This window comes from Phyllobates terribilis, unplaced genomic scaffold (genome assembly GCF_046119375.1).
Source record: "Phyllobates terribilis strain yellow unplaced genomic scaffold, ASM4611937v1 Scaffold_1__5_contigs__length_1240528914, whole genome shotgun sequence".
Lineage (NCBI taxonomy): Eukaryota > Metazoa > Chordata > Amphibia > Anura > Dendrobatidae > Phyllobates > Phyllobates terribilis.
The window spans coordinates 841,310,289-841,327,548 of NW_027362761.1; positions in this window are offsets into that span (position 1 = coordinate 841,310,289).

Here is a 17,260-nt window from a genome sequence, read left to right on the forward strand (position 1 = left end):
GTCCAGGAAGGCGCAACCTGACCTCGTCGTCACTAGCATCTTCCTCCACCTCCTCTGCTGACCTCATCTCTTGGCTGACTGTGGGTTGACAGTAAGTGGGATCTCCGACCTCATCATCATCACCCTGTGCGTTATCACACCCGTCGTCCTCAGAGCCAACCTGTTCCTGCCCTGACAAAAAACTAAAGTTGTCGCTCCAATCAGGTATTTGAGTCTTATCATCGTCTTCCTCATTGTCTCCACCAACAGGAGTTACAGTTTGGGAATGAGGGTCTACATTATGGTCAGAACCTTCTGCGTCTGGTCCTGGATCCGACTCATAAAGATTCTGGGCATCAGTGCAGATCATTTCCTCGTCTGGATTCACAGAAGCGCTGGAGTCGACCTCTGATTCCCAGGCTATAGTATGAGTAAACAGCTCTGCAGACTCAACCATCTGTTCTACCTCACACTCAGACGGGCAGCTGGAGATTTGGGAGCTGTGAGGAAGCAAGTGCGATTTGGGTGACACCTTTGAGGACTGGAGTATTTGTGATGTTGAAGTTGATGTGGAGGAGAGCCCACTTAAAGGAGCACTTGATATCCGTTGAAGCACCTGCTGTTTTTGTGCCTCATCTGGAATTTGTAGCGATTGGCGTGGCCGTAAGAAAGGGATCTTATCACATTGTCCGCTAAAAGAAGTAGACATTTTAGTTTGGCTGGAAGATGGTCTTTCTTCTGCACCTACCCCACGGACACAACCTTTTTTCCCCTTCCCAACACGCCTATTCCCCTTTCCACCAGCAGCAGGCCTTTTTCCACTCATTTTGGTGGTTAACTAATTCACAACTCTGGAGTTGTTTGCACAAAAAAACAATGGATGGTAACCGAGCAGAGCTGAGTGGCCAAACTGTGGTATTAGGCCAAAACTATTGGCTGGGTTAGATGCAGAAAAAAATTATTTTTAATTTGCAACCTGATGGAGGTCAGTATAGATGGACTAATAGACCAAGTCCCACACACCGCTAGAAGCCCAAATATTTTTTCAGAGCTAGATGCAGAAAATTTTTTTATTCAATTTGCAACCTGATGGAGGTCAGTATAGATGGACTAATAGACCAAGTCCCACACACTGCTAGAAGCCCAAATATTTTTTCAGAGCTAGATGCAGAAAAAAATTATTTTTAATTTGCAACCTGATGGAGGTCAGTATAGATGGACTAATAGACCAAGTCCCACACACTGCTAGAAGCCCAAATATTTTTTCAGAGCTAGATGCAGAAAAAAATTATTTTTAATTTGCAACCTGATGGAGGTCAGTATAGATGGACTAATAGAACAAGTCCCACACGCTGCTAGAAGCCCAAATATTTTTTCAGAGATAAATGAAGAAAAAAATTATTTTTAATTTGCAACCTGATGGAGGTCAGTATAGATGGACTAATAGACCAAGTCCCACACACTGCTAGAAGCCCAAATATTTTTTCAGAGCTAGATGCAGAAAAAAATTATTTTTAATTTGCAACCTGATGGAGGTCAGTATAGATGGACTAATAGACCAAGTCCCACACACTGCTAGAAGCCCAAATATTTTTTCAGAGCTAGATGCAGAAAAAAATTAGTTTTAATTTGCAACCTGATGGAGGTCAGTATAGATGGACTAATAGACCAAGTCCCACACACCGCTAGAAGCCCAAATATTTTTTCAGAGCTAGATGCAGAAAAAAATTATTTTTAATTTGCAACCTGATGGAGGTCAGTATAGATGGACTAATAGACCAAGTCCCACACACTGCTAGAAGCCCAAATATTTTTTCAGAGCTAGATGCAGAAAAAAATTATTTTTAATTTGCAACCTGATGGAGGTCAGTATAGATGGACTAATAGACCAAGTCCCACACACTGCTAGAAGCCCAAATATTTTTTCAGAGCTAGATGCAGAAAAAAATTATTTTTAATTTGCAACCTGATGGAGGTCAGTATAGATGGACTAATAGACCAAGTCCCACATACTGCTAGAAGCCCAAATATTTTTTCAGAGCTAGATGCAGAAAAAAATTATTTTTAATTTGCAACCTGATGGAGGTCAGTATAGATGGACTAATAGACCAAGTCCCACACACCGCTAGAAGCCCAAATATTTTTTCAGAGCTAGATGCAGAAAAAAATTATTTTTAATTTGCAACCTGATGTAGGTCAGTATAGATGGACTAATAGACCAAGTCCCACACACTGCTAGAAGCCCAAATATTTTTTCAGAGCTAGATGCAGAAAAAAATTATTTTTAATTTGCAACCTGATGGAGGTCAGTATAGATGGACTAATAGACCAAGCCCCACACACCGCTAGAAGCCCAAATATTTTTTCAGAGCTAGATGCAGAAAAAAATTATTTTTAATTTGCAACCTGATGTAGGTCAGTATAGATGGACTAATAGACCAAGTCCCACACACTGCTAGAAGCCCAAATATTTTTTCAGAGCTAGATGCAGAAAAAAATTATTTTTAATTTGCAACCTGATGGAGGTCAGTATAGATGGACTAATAGACCAAGTCCCACACACCGCTAGAAGCCCAAATATTTTTTCAGAGCTAGATGCAGAAAAAAATTATTTTTAATTTGCAACCTGATGGAGGTCAGTATAGATGGACTAATAGACCAAGTCCCACACACTGCTAGAAGCCCAAATATTTTTTCAGAGCTAGATGCAGAAAAAAATTATTTTTAATTTGCAACCTGATGGAGGTCAGTATAGATGGACTAATAGACCAAGTCCCACACACTGCTAGAAGCCCAAATATTTTTTCAGAGCTAGATGCAGAAAAAAATTATTTTTAATTTGCAACCTGATGGAGGTCAGTATAGATGGACTAATAGACCAAGTCCCACACACCGCTAGAAGCCCAAATATTTTTTCAGAGCTAGATGCAGAAAAAAATTATTTTTAATTTGCAACCTGATGGAGGTCAGTATAGATGGACTAATAGACCAAGTCCCACACACCGCTAGAAGCCCAAATATTTTTTCAGAGCTAGATGCAGAAAAAAATTATTTTTAATTTTCAACCTGATGTAGGTCAGTATAGATGGACTAATAGACCAAGTCCCACACACTGCTAGAAGCCCAAATATTTTTTCAGAGGTAGATGCAGAAAAAAATTATTTTTAATTTGCAACCTAATGGAGGTCAGTATAGATGGACTAATAGACCAAGTCCCACACACCGCTAGAAGCCCAAATATTTTTTCAGAGCTAGATGCAGAAAAAAATTATATTCAGTTTGCAACCTGATGGAGGTCAGTATAGATGGACTAATAGAATGATGCTATGCCCAAAAGATTTTACTTCACTAGGTGCAGTAAAAAAATTGGTATTCTATACACAGGTGTTATATCTTGCAACACAGATAGGCTACTCCACTGACTAACACACTCTGCAATAGGCCAAAAAGGATTAGCTTTGCTAGATTCAGCCAAATGCTGTGAAAAAAACTTGCACAGCACTGGCACAGACCTGCCTGGCAAAAACTGATAGGAACTCATGTAACCTAGTCCTGAAAAGGACTCCAATTACAATTAGTCTTTACTCCCACAACCTATCTATTTAAGAGCACAGACCTCCCTGATAAAAGTCGTAGGAAATGCTGTAACCTAGTCCTTAAAAGGACTGCAATCACAACTATTCCCTACTCCCAAGCTATCTGTATATTTGTGCGAAAATTGGCTTGAAATTAACAAGGTATAGCACACACTGCAACAGCGGTGCCGTCTAACACGCAGCTGCAGCAGTGAGAAAATGGTGGCGACGGGGAAAATGGCTTGGTCTTATAGGGTAAGGACATGTGACATACACTGCCAATCACACATGCCCTTGCTTGTGTGAAAAAAAGCACTTCGCTCCGTGTGTGCGCTGCTGATAGGCTGACAGATTGCACCTCCCCACTGCAAATGCGGGAAAGAGAAAAAAAAATGGAGATCTTCATTGTTCCTGCAGAGATCCATCCCCTGCCCCTCCCCCCGCCCCGCTGTACACTCAAACTGCGTATTAACATTAATTTTCATCATTACTGAGAAAAAATCCAGTTATGATTTTGGTTTACGAACAGTTATCGAACATAACCTCGAACAGCCGAATTTTTCTCAAATTGTTCGTGTTCGCCGACCGGCTCGAACACCGCCCAAAACAGCTCGAATTTGAGATTGGCGAACAGTTCGAGTAGAACAACGCTCATCTCTAATACTAAATAGGATAAATAATAATACATGGACTGGTCGCCAGCCAGTATGTGTACAGTCCTGACAGAGGCTATTAAGTGCATGCTTGGTATGAAACTGAAGTTGAAGAAGATTTTAATATGGGGGAAAACTGGGATGGACAGAGTGTGTTTAGGCGATACGCCAGTCTAAAGAAATGTGTTTTTAGGGTTCGCTTGAAACTGTGGGTATTGGGAATTAATCAAACTGTCCTGGGTAGTGCATTCCAAAGAATTGGCGCAGCACGCGAGAAATCTTGGAGACGGGAGTGGGAAGTTTGGATTATGGAGGATTTTAGCTACAACAAGAATCTGGCACTCCAATTTTCAGTGAGAAGATTTCAAAAATAATTTCTTTATTATCATGATTCATCAAAATTAAGTTGACGTTTCGGCCGCATGAGAAAAGTACTGATTCTTGAGATGTTTTTGAGGTGTAGATGACATGAACGAGCGAGTGATTTGATGTGAGCAGTGAAAGAAAGATCTGAATCAAAAATGACCCCAAGCGAAAAGAAAAGAAAGGGCGCATGTGTAGACTCACAGGGCTATTTATATAATTTAAAAAGTGCCAGTACACACACCTGTGATGGTTGTGTACGTCTACACAACCAAGATTAAGCGTGTGATTAATGAGGCTCCGGGTCACCTCTATTTGCAGTACCGTCCTGTCGGTGTTTGCCTTGCAACTCCGTGCTCCTCAAGTGGTCACACGATCCTGCTGGACCAGATACCACGTCACCGCAGGTCCTCAGTAGTTTAACCCGGTGGCTGGATAACCGCAGGTCCTCACACATCCAAATATGCCCGGCTGCTCCTGCCGCTTTGGCTCCGTATGGAGATATTTCACAAGTAAACAATGGTGCAGCGGTCTCATGGAGCGCCAAAGGAATACTGGACAATTTAATAGATGGCAACCGACTTTTATTCTTCCTCCAATACCACTGCCAGTGGCAGTGGTATTGGAGGAAGAATAAAAGTCGGTTGCCATCTATTAAATTGTCCAGTATTCCTTTGGCGCTCCCTGAGACCGCTGCACCATTGTTTACTTTTGAAAAATGACCCCAAGACAGCGGGCTTGTTGCTGGGGAGTAATGGTTGAGCCACAAACGGAAATGGCAATATCGGGCACAGGTAGGTTAGTGGAGGGAGGAAAGATGAGTAGTTCAGTTTTTGACAGATTCAGTTTTAGGTAGAGGGAGGACATAATGTTAGACACAGCAGAAAGACAATCACTGGTCTTTTGTAGTAATGCAGGGGTGATGTCCGGAGCAGAGGTGTATAATTGGGTGTCATCAGCATAGAGATGGTACTGAAAACCGAATCTACTGATTGTTTGTCCAATAGGAGCGGTGTATAAGGAGAAAAGAAGGGGGCCTAGGACTGATCCTTGAGGAACCCCGACAGTAAGGGGAAGTAGGGAGGAGGAGGAGCCAGCAAAAGACACAGAGAATGAGCGGTCAGAGAGATAGGAGGAGAACCAGGAGAGAACAGTGTCCTTGAGGCCAATAGTGCGGAGCATCGTGAGGAGGAGCTGGTGATCCACAGTGTCGAATGCTGCAGAGAGATCCAGGAGAATCAGCAGGGAGTAGTGACCATTAGATTTAGCTGTTAGTAAATCATTAGAGACTTTAGTGAGGGCAATTTCAGTAGAATGTAAAGAGCGGAAACCAGATTGTAAAGGGTCAAGAAGAGAGTTGCCTGAGAGATAGCGGATGAGACGGGAGTGGACCAGGCGTTCCAGGAGTTTAGAGATAAAGGGAAGATTGGAAACAGGTCTGTAGTTGGCCGTGCAGTTCTGGTCAAGGGATGGTTTTTTAAGTAATGGTTGTATGCTGGCGTGTTTAAAGAAGAGGGAAAGATACCAGATGAGAGGGAAAGGTTGAAAATTTTAGTTAGGTGAGTGGTGACAGCTGGAGCAAGGGACCGAAGGAGATGTGAGGGAATAGGGTCACTGGTGCAGGTGGTAGGGTGAGAAGATGCAAGGAGCCTGATCACTTCATCTTCCGTGACTAGTTCGAAATCAGAAAGTGAGCAAGATACAATGTGGCGGGGGAGAGCATGCATAACATTTGGGGATTGGGAGAAAATTTCCTGTCGGATATGGTCAATTTTTTCTTTGAAATAATTGGCCAGATCGTCAGCGCTGAGGTCGGTGGTCGGGGCCTGTGTTGTTTGATTGAGGAGAGAATGAAACATGTCAAAGAGTCGTTTAGGATTATTGGAAAGTGAGATGATGAGGTTGTTAAAGTAGGTTTGTTTGGAGAGGTGAAGGGCAGAGTTATATGTTTTCAGCATAAATTTATAATGGAGGAAATCTTCGGGCAGATTTGATTTTCTCCACAGCCGTTCAGCGCACCTGGAGTACCTCTGGAGAAGACGTGTTTGAGGCGTGTGCCAGGGTTGTCGCCATCTATGCTGAATTTTTCTTTGTGTAGGAGGTGAGGCTTCATCCAGGGCGCATAGCATTATTTTGTTATAATGCAGAGTCGGGACATGAGAGGGAGGAGATTGGGGCCAATGATGATTGCAACCTTTTTATCAATTTCTGGGTGTTAATGGCGCGTAAATTTCTATAAGTGTGGACGGTGGGAGTGTCTTGAGTAGAGTCACAGTTCTTGACAGAGAATGAAAGAAGATTATGGTCAGAGAGTGGAAGGGGAGAGTTAGTAAAGTCATGTACTGAGCAAAGCTGGAAGAAGATCAGGTCCAATGTGTTCCCGTCTTCATGTGTAGGAGAATTAGCAAGCTGTGAAAGGCCGAAGGAGGAGGTTAGTGATAAAAGATGCGTGGCAGATAGGGAAAGAAAATCGCCAATTGGGATGTTAAAATCTCCCATGATTATCGTGGGGATGTCGCAGGATAGAAAATTTGGAAGCCAGGCAGCAAAGTGATCCAGGAATTGACGGGGGGACCTGGAGGGCGATAGACAACCACCACTCACAAGGAGAAGGGCTGGTAGAGCCTGACTGTATGGGCCTCAAAAGATGGGAAGATAAGGGAGGGTACAGGGGGGATAACCTGAAAAGTACATTTTGTTGAAAGAAGCAGACCAACACCTCCCCCTGATCTGTTGTCAGGTCGCGGGGTATGAGAGAAATGTAGGCCATCATAGGAGAGAGCTGCAGCGGCGGTGGTGTCCGACTGCTGGATCCAGGTTTCAGTGAGAGCCAGAAGGTTGAGGGAATTAGACAGGAAAAAGTCATGGATGTAAGAGAGTTTATTACAAGCTGAGCGCGCATTCCAAAGGGCACAGTTGAATGAGACAGAAGATATGCAGGGAATATTAATGAGATTAGCAGGGTTTCCGAATGTAACAGGGAAAGAGTTAGTGTTATTATTACTGGAGGGTCCTGGATTGGGAGAAATATCACCTGTGACTAATAGAAGGAAGATACAGAGAGTGAGCAGATGGTTGAGTGATTTGTGAGAGCGTTTCCTGTGTTGTATGGTGGGAATGAATGGATCTGCGTGGTATAACATTGTGAAGAGAGCATGACAACTGTACATAGGAGAAGAGAGGAGAGCGGGGTTAATATGGATGAAGTGTGCCGAATTTGTGGGAGAATGGTGAATGCGGATGATTGTAGCAGCCAGAATATAAATGGCACAGATACAAATGGTGAATACAGTAATTATGTGTTTAGTGATTCCACACAAGGAGTTAGTAATGCAGTTGCAGTAGTCCACTTAATGGACTCCACTGCATTTCAATATATGATGGCATGTGCTCAGCCTTGCTGGCAGATACCCAGCCATCATTATTTCTTGAGGAAATGGGTGCCCGCTCTGTGCTCTCATGTGCAGGAGAACGTGGGATGCTCTCTTGACTTAGCATTGAGTACGGAAGTGCACTGCAATGTAGAGACGTGAAGCAGCATCTATGGACAGTATATCTGTTTTGCGACAAACTTGGTGAATGTTGCAAGACAGGTTGGGTTTCACTGGCAGGCAGTGGTTATCCACCTTCTTCTACACCTACTCCACGAACTTGACCCTATTCACAACAACAACAGGACACAACACTGCATCCACACCCTGCCCTCAGTCTTTTTGTTCTTGTAAGGTTAAGCTTTGGCAAGATGTTTTACAGCTTATGAGCTCTGGCGACAAAACCTATACAGCGGATTAGTTGTTATTGTTAGAACCTTGCTGTTAGGTTTTTTTTCCTTTGCTGGTCACATGACCTTGTTGGCCTATTTAATCCTGCTCCGCCCTTCTGGCTTTGCTGGACTTCATTGTATATCTACTTTCTAGCTAGCCTGTGCTCTGTATCTAACTCTGTTAGTTTGCTTGGTCTACGGACCTCTATGTTCTATCTATTTTGTTTGTTCGTCTGCTACTATTTCTGTTAGGAGGTGTCCCATATTCCTCCCAGTCCTTAGTACTTGTAGGGATTCCCTCCCCACATCTATAGGTCTCCGTACAGACTAGATTAGGACTTTAGCAGGTCTGATCGCAGGATCAGGTTCCCTGTTACATCGTAGGGATTCAGCTGAGTCCTATAGTAGGGACAGATCTCCTCTCTTTCCTTAGCTTTGGTAGCAGAACATAACAGTAAGTCCAGCCTGCAAATTCTCTAAGGAAAGGATTTTTTTTTTTGTTCCATCATGGTGTCGGTTCAGGATTTGGCTAAACACCTGCAGGGACTCTCTCTGGAAGTGGCCGAGCTCCGTCAGCACGTGAGTAACTGTCCTGGAGCATATTTCTTGGAGCCTAAGGTATGTTTGCCGGATTTATTTTTTGGTGAACATCGAGAATTTTTTTCATTTAAAACTGCTTGCTTATTGTATTTTCGTTTGAGACCCAAGTCCTCTGGGGATGAATCCCAGCGCGTAGGGTTCATAATGTCACTTTTGCGCAAAGAGCCTCAGGAGTGGGCCTTTTCTTTGCAACCTAGTGATACATGCTTCAGATCAGTGGATAGTTTTTTTTCTGCTTTAGGACTATTATATGATGATCCTGACCGTGTGGCATCAGCTGAGACTGAGTTGAGACGTTTAAAACAAGGATCAGGTAATGTCGAAAAATATTGTACTCATTTTCGTCGTTGGTCCACTCAAACAGGGTGGAACGATTCTGCTCTGAAAAGTCTATTTCTTGCTGGGCTCAGTGAAAGGGTTAAAGACCTGCTAATTGCTTATCCTACACCTGAGGATTTGCAACAGGCTATGCAATTAGCTATACGGGTGGATAGAAGACTGCGTGCTAGGGTTAATGAGAGCAAATCCTCTGCTATGTCAGTTTCTGGTTATGATAATGTGTGTACTAACAGTGGTGAACCGATGGAGATTGGATCGGTGGCACCTCGCTCTCAAGAAAAAGACCGTCGTTTTTCGGAAGGCTTGTGTTTCTATTGCGGAAAATCTGGTCATTTGATTAAAGGCTGTGAGCTTCGTATGAAGAAAGAAAAAAAAATGGTCAGTCACGCCCGTATTGCCTGTTTAAATTCCAAGGGTATATTTTTAGCTGCTTCCACGATTGCTCAGGAAAAATTAATGGAATTTCGGGTGTTTGTTGATTGCGGGTCTACACTGAATGTAATTGATGGGGGATTCGTGGAAAAACTCAATTTAAAACCTGAACCTTTATCATCCCCCATTGCTGTGGTTTCTGTGGATGGCTCCCCTTTGAAGAATATTACTCTCAAGGTCAGTGAATTTCCTCTCACTATTAATGGTGTTCACCATGAGAAATTGGATTTGGTAGTGTTGAATAACTTGCCTTCTCCAGTAATATTGGGTTTGCCCTGGTTAAAATTTCACAATCCTGTACTGGATTGGTCTACCAGTGAAATTAAATCCTGGAGCCATAAATGTTATGACAAGTGTTGTAACGGGCGTATTGCAGCTTTGGATAGGGGAGAATTGCCTGTTCCTATTCAGGATTTTTGGAGAGTTTTTTCTGAGAAGGAATCACAGGTTTTGCCTCCCCATAGAGACTATGATTGTTCTATTGAATTTGTCCCTGGAGCGACTCTTCCTAAAAGTCGTTTATTTAACCTTACTATTCCTGAGAGGAAGGCTTTGGAGGAATACATACAGACAAGTTTGGCCGCCGGTCACATTAGGCCCTCTAAGTCTCCTGTGGCGGTTGGATTTTTTTTTTGTAAAAAAAAAGGACGGCGGTTTACGTCCTTGTCTGGATTTTCGTGAGATTAACAAAATTACGGTACGCAATCCTTACCCACTGCCATTGATTCCTGATCTGTTTAACCAGTTATTGGGGGCCAAGTGGTTCTCTAAAATTGACCTTAAGGGGGCATACAATCTGTTGCGCATGAAGGAGGGTGATGAATGGAAGACTGCTTTTAACACTCCTGTGGGTCATTTTGAGAATCTGGTTATGCCTTTTGGTCTTACTAATGCTCCTGCATTTTTTCAGAATCTGATTAATGACATCCTTAGACCTTTGATCGGTAAAAATGTGGTTGTGTATTTGGATGACATTTTGATTTATTCGCCAGATCTGGAGTCTCATTGGCGGAGCGTGCGTGAGGTATTACAGTTATTAATGGACAATTCGCTTTTTGCTAAGCTGGAGAAATGTGAGTTCGCTGTACAGAGAATTAGTTTTTTGGGCTACATTATCTCCAGCAAAGGTTTTGAGATGGATCCGGTTAAGGTTCAGGCTGTGCAGGAATGGCCTAGGCCTATTGGTTTGAAATCGATACAGAGGTTTTTGGGTTTCGCCAATTACTACAGAAAATTCATAAAAAATTTTTCTAGTATTGTCAAACCTCTGACTGATCTCACCAGGAAAGGTGCTGATGCGGTTCAGTGGTCTTCTGAGGCCATTGAAGCTTTTGTGTATCTCAAGGAGAGGTTCACCTCTGCTCCCATCCTTATGCAGCCTGATGTTACTAGGCCGTTTTTGGTTGAGGTTGATGCTTCCTCTGTGGGGGTTGGCGCAGTATTGTCTCAGGATAACGGGGATGGATTACATCCCTGTGCCTTTTTTTCAAAAAAATTTTCGGAGACTGAACTGAATTACGATATTGGTAATCGGGAATTATTGGCTATTAAACTCGCATTTGAACACTGGCGCCACTTCTTGGAAGGTGCGGAATTTCCCGTTCAGGTTCTTACGGATCATAAAAATCTGATATATCTTGATGCTGCCAAGCGCCTGAATGCCCGTCAGGCTAGGTGGGCACTGTTTTTCTCGCGGTTTAATTTCTCCGTTACTTACATCCCTGGTACTAAGAATGTTAAGGCGGATGCCTTGTCTCGCAGTTTTTCTCCCATAGTCGGTGCTGAGAAAGAGGAAAACATTTTACAAGAAGGTGTTGTGATTGCTGCTTTAGACTCCGTTTTGGAAGATGAGATTCTTAAAGCTCAGGAGAATGCCCCATCTAACACTCCTCATGGGAGGTTGTTTGTGCCTGGGACCTTAAGGAGAGATTTGTTTGTTGAGTGTCACGAATCTCGGTTGGCAGGTCATCCCGGAATCTCTGAGACCAAGAGACTGGTGGGTCGCAGTTTTTGGTGGCCTGGATGGCAGAAGGAAGTCATTAAGTGGGTGCGCCAATGTACTATATGTGCTAGATCTAAGTCCTCACATACTCCTGCTGCGGGGTTGCTTTGTCCTTTGGAGGTCCCCAGTGCTCCTTGGACACATTTGGCTATGGACTTTATAACTGACCTTCCCCCCTCTGAGGGTTTTACTGTCATCTGGGTGGTCGTGGACCGTTTTAGCAAGATGTGTCACTTGGTTCCCTTCGTCAAACTGCCCTGCGCTAAAACTCTCGCTAAGGCCTTTGTCAAGGAAATTGTCAGACTTCATGGCGTTCCTACTGACATTGTTTCTGATAGGGGTCCTCAGTTCGTGGCTCGTTTTTGGCGTGCCTTTTGTGACAGGTTGGGAATTCATTTGTCGTTTTCGTCCGGATATCATCCTGAATCTAATGGCCAGACAGAAAGGAAAAACCAGGATGTTGAGCAGTTCTTGCGTTGTTTTGTGGCAGACAATCAAGAGGGGTGGTCTGAGTTTCTGCCACTTGCCGAATTTGCTCTGAACAATCATACATCTTCTTCTGCTGGTTGTTCGCCTTTTTTTTGTTGTTCTGGGAGACATCCGTCGTTTGGGTCGTTCTCCAAGTTGGGATCTGCCGTGCCTGAGGAGGAGAATTTTTCCGGTGATTTGGAAAGAGTTTGGACGGATGTGCGTGGTAATCTTCAGGAGGCCAACAGAAAATCTAAAGACTACTTTGATAGGAAACGACAGGAGGTTTTGTTCGCTGTTGGTGACATGGTTTGGTTGTCCTCTAGGAATCTGCGGTTGAGGATTCCTTCTAAGAAATTGGGTCCCAAGTTTGTAGGGCCCTTTAAGGTGCTTCAGGTTGTCAACCAATCTGCTGTTAGGTTGGAGGTTCCTACCTCCTGGAGAATTAATCCGGTCTTTCATGTCTCTCTGTTAAAAAAAGCTGTTGTGTCGGATGGTGACGCCTCTGCCTCTGTTCCTCCGGTGGTGGACGGGGAATATGAAATTTCTCGCATCCTTGACTCTAGACGGTATAGAGGTAGTTTGCAGTATCTTGTGGCCTGGAAAGGTTTCGGACCCGAGGATAACTCTTGGGTGAGGTCAGATGATGTTTCCGCGTCCAGACTTATCAGAGCGTTTCACAGGAGATTTCCTGATAAGCCTGGTCCTAGGGGATCCGGAGGATCCTCTTAGAAGGGGGGGTACTGTTAGAACCTTGCTGTTAGGTTTTTTTTCCTTTGCTGGTCACATGACCTTGTTGGCCTATTTAATCCTGCTCCGCCCTTCTGGCTTTGCTGGACTTCATTGTATATCTACTTTCTAGCTAGCCTGTGCTCTGTATCTAACTCTGTTAGTTTGCTTGGTCTACGGACCTCTATGTTCTATCTATTTTGTTTGTTCGTCTGCTACTATTTCTGTTAGGAGGTGTCCCATATTCCTCCCAGTCCTTAGTACTTGTAGGGATTCCCTCCCCACATCTATAGGTCTCCGTACAGACTAGATTAGGACTTTAGCAGGTCTGATCGCAGGATCAGGTTCCCTGTTACATCGTAGGGATTCAGCTGAGTCCTATAGTAGGGACAGATCTCCTCTCTTTCCTTAGCTTTGGTAGCAGAACATAACAGTTATTCTGCATCAAGCAGTAAATCTCAAGCAGGATGACTCCCCATCAACTGCAACTCTGCATTCTTCTGAGCGACAATGCCTAGAACATTCTGGCCACATGTTTGGGCAAAGCAATTCATGCTTCTGGAATGGTACACATCCTGAATTTAATCGTGCACAATTTCTTAATTATAAATGCTTACCCCTTCCCGACATGCGCTGTATATATACGGCGCTGTGGGAGCTGCATTTCCACAAAACGCCGTATATATACTGTATGCTGAGGCCGCCGCGATCGAGGGCGGGTGTGAGCTCAATGTGAGAGCTGACACATCGCAGCAATGCACGCGATCGGTTCTAGCACCGATCGTGGACGTTAAACCCTTATGATGCCACTATCAATAGTGACAGCGACGTCACGGGGCATCGCAGAGGGAGTGGGCTCCCTCTGTGCTTCCATCAGAACGTGATGCGATCGTGTTGTGCCCCTGGTCACAGGGTCCTTCAGGAAGGTGGTCTGTCAGCTCCTGCTCAGAGAGCAGGAGCTGAGATGCCTCCTCCCTGCCTGTCAGGTGCTGATCTGATGCTCTGCAGAGCAGAAGCATTGCAGAGTATTAGATCAGTGATAAGGGCAGGGAAAGTTGATGTCCCATAGTGGTACAATATAAAAAAGTTAAAAAAAATGTAATAAAAATGATTCAACTATAAAAAAATAAATAAAGAACAAAAAAATAAAAATATTAATCCAATAAATACATTTGTCTGTGTAAAAAAAAAAAAAGTACACATTTGGTATCGCCGCGTCCAGAACGACCCGACCTATAAAACTGTCCCACTAGTTAACCCCTTTATTGAACACCGTAAAAAAAAAGAAAAACATGGCAAACAACTGTGCTTTGTGATCATACTGCATTCACTGCTCGAGATGCTCGGCGCTCGCCGAGTATTTACGGGTTGCTCGGGCGGGAACTCGGGTCCCCTCCCTGCATGTTTGGCGCTCTTTAGAGAGCCAATGAACATCCAGGGACTGCCTGCCATGAACTGTAATGCCGTAGCCATGTTGGTTGTGGGCATTACAGTGATTGTCTGGCCGCACAGCATCATCAGGTCTATATCAGACCTGGTGCCGCCATGCTCGTCACAGTCACTCCGGAATCAGACAGTGTAGGGAGAGGTGCTGCTGCGTCAGGGAGAGATTTGCTTGCCTATTAGGTAGTGTAGGGAGAAAAAACGTACATTACACATATCCATCTTAACAAACAGTCCTTCTGAGGACTAATCCATCTGCAGAGATATCAGGCAGGCAGTGTATATAGGCAGGCAGGCAGTGCATATAGCACAAGAAGCTCCATTCCAATTTTGCCTTCTGCTGCTGTTAGATATTTCTATACAAAGGCCCAGGTCTCAGGGGCCAGGAATACTTTTCTTTGGATCTTACTTACTTATTTGCTTAAAAAGCAATCCAGAGAACACAGTTTTTCTGCGCCATTTGCTTGTTGGCACTGCAGAATACAGCCAGGTCCTTTCCATATTACAGCGCTAGAAATCCAGCTATTTAAAACTGTGTTTTCTCCGTCAAACGGATCACATATACAGTACAGACCAAAAGTTTGGATACACCTTCTCATTTAAAGATTTTTCTGTATTTTCATGACTATGAAAATTGTACATTCACACTGAAGGCATCAAAACTATGAATTAACACATGTGGAATTATATACTTAACAAAAAAAGTGTGAAACAACGGAAAATATGTCTTATATTCTAGGTTCTTCAAAGTAGCCACCTTTTGCTTTGATGACTGCTTTGCACACTCTTGGCATTCTCTTGATGAGCTTCAAGAGGTAGTCACCGGAAATGGTCTTCCAAAAATCTTGAAGGAGTTCCCAGAGATGCTTAGCACTTGTTGGCCCTTTTCCCTTCTCTCTGCGGTCCAGCTCACCCCAAACCTTCTCGATTGGGTTCAGGTCTGGTGACTGTGGAGGCCAGGTCATCTGGAGTAGCACCCCATCACTCTCCTCCTTGGTCAAATAGCCCTTACACAGCCTGAAGGCGAGTTTGGGGTCATTGTCCTGTTGAAAAATAAATGATGGTCCAACTAAACGCAAACCGGATGGAATAGCATGCCGCTGAAAGATTCTGTGGTAGCCATGCTGGTTCAGTATGCCTTCAATTTTGAATAGATCCCCAACAGTGTCACCAGCAAAGCACCCCACACCATCACACCTCCTCCTCCATTCTTCACGGTGGGAACCAGGCATGTAGAGTCCATCCGTTCACCTTTTCTGCATCGCACAAAGACACGGTGGTTGGAACCAAAGATCTCAAATTTGGACTCATCAGACCAAAGCACAGATTTCCACTCGTCTAATGTCCATTCCTTGTGTTCTTTAGCCCAAACAAGTCTCTTCTGCTTGTTGCCTGTCCTTAGCAGTGGTTTCCTAGCAGCTATTTTACCATGAAGGCCTGCTGCACAAAGTCTCCTCTTAACAGTTGTTGAAGAGATGTGTCTGCTGCTAGAACTCTGTGTGGCATTGACCTGGTCTCTAATCTGAGCTGCTGTTAACCTGCGATTTCTGAGGCTGGTGACTCGGATAAACTTATCCTCCGAAGCAGAGGTGACTCTTGGTCTTCCTTTCCTGGGGCGGTCCTCATGTGAGCCAGTTTCTTTGTAGCGCTTGATGGTTTTTGCAACTGCATTTGGGGACACTTTCAAAGTTTTCCCAATTTTTCAGACTGACTGACCTTCATTTCTTAAAGTAATGATGGGCACTTGTTTTTCTTTACTTAGAATTTGTATTATGGCAAGAAAAAAGCAGCTAACAGTCTATTCAGTAGGACTATCAGCTGTGTATCCACCAGACTTCTGCACAACACAACTGATGGTCCCAACCCCATTTATAAGGCAAGAAATCCAACTTATTAAACCTGACAAGGCACACCTGTGAAATGAAAACCATTTCCGGTGACTACCTCTTGAAGCTCATCAAGAGAATGCCAAGAGTGTGCAAAGCAGTCATCAAAGCAAAAGGTGGCTACTTTGAAGACCCTAGAATATAAGACATATTTTCAGTTGCTTCACACTTTATAGAGTATATAATTCCACATGTGTTAATTCATAGTTTTGATGCCTTCAGTGTGAATGTACAATTTTCATAGTCATGAAATTACAGAAAAATCTTTAAATGAGAAGGTGTGTCCAAACTTTTGGTCTGTACTGTATATTGTCAGAAAATACTGCCATTTCTGGCCTCCATTAAAAATTTCCTTTAGTGTGTCAGTGAAGCAATTCACAGCAGTTTGCTGTTCAAACTACTTACCTACAGGCCAGGTATTTAAAACTCTGTTTTCTCCGTCACACGGATCACATATACGTTGTCAGAAAATACTGCCATTTCTGGCCTCCATTAAAAATTTCCTAAAATGTCCCAATTTCTAGGGAACCGCAGCACACCACTATTGAACCCAGAGCAGTGTCAAAAGGTTGTTGGTTGGATAGCGGATAATGCTTCCAGTCACTTAGCCACCACCACCACTACCATGTTTTCCACACGGTCAAGTCTCAGTAGCCGTGAGTCTGGACCACATATTCCTCACCCTGATCCTCCTTCCTCCCACCATGCCGAGTACCTAGAGACAACTGATCCCACACTTGGACACTCTGAAGAGCTGTTCAATTTTCCATTTATAGATTCAGGCCTCTCGCCCGGTCCACTTGAAGCGGGGCAAGAGGAGATCGCGAGTAGTGATGCCCAAATATTTGAGCAGCTACGGTCACACAAAGGCGACGGTGGGAAAGTGTCACAAGAGGTGGACGATGATGAGACACAATTGCCAGAAAGTCAGGAGGAGGACCAGGGTGCAGAAGTGGAAGACGAGGTGGTGGATGATATCGTAACTGACCCAACCTGGCAGGAGGACATGCAGAGCGGGGACAGCAGCA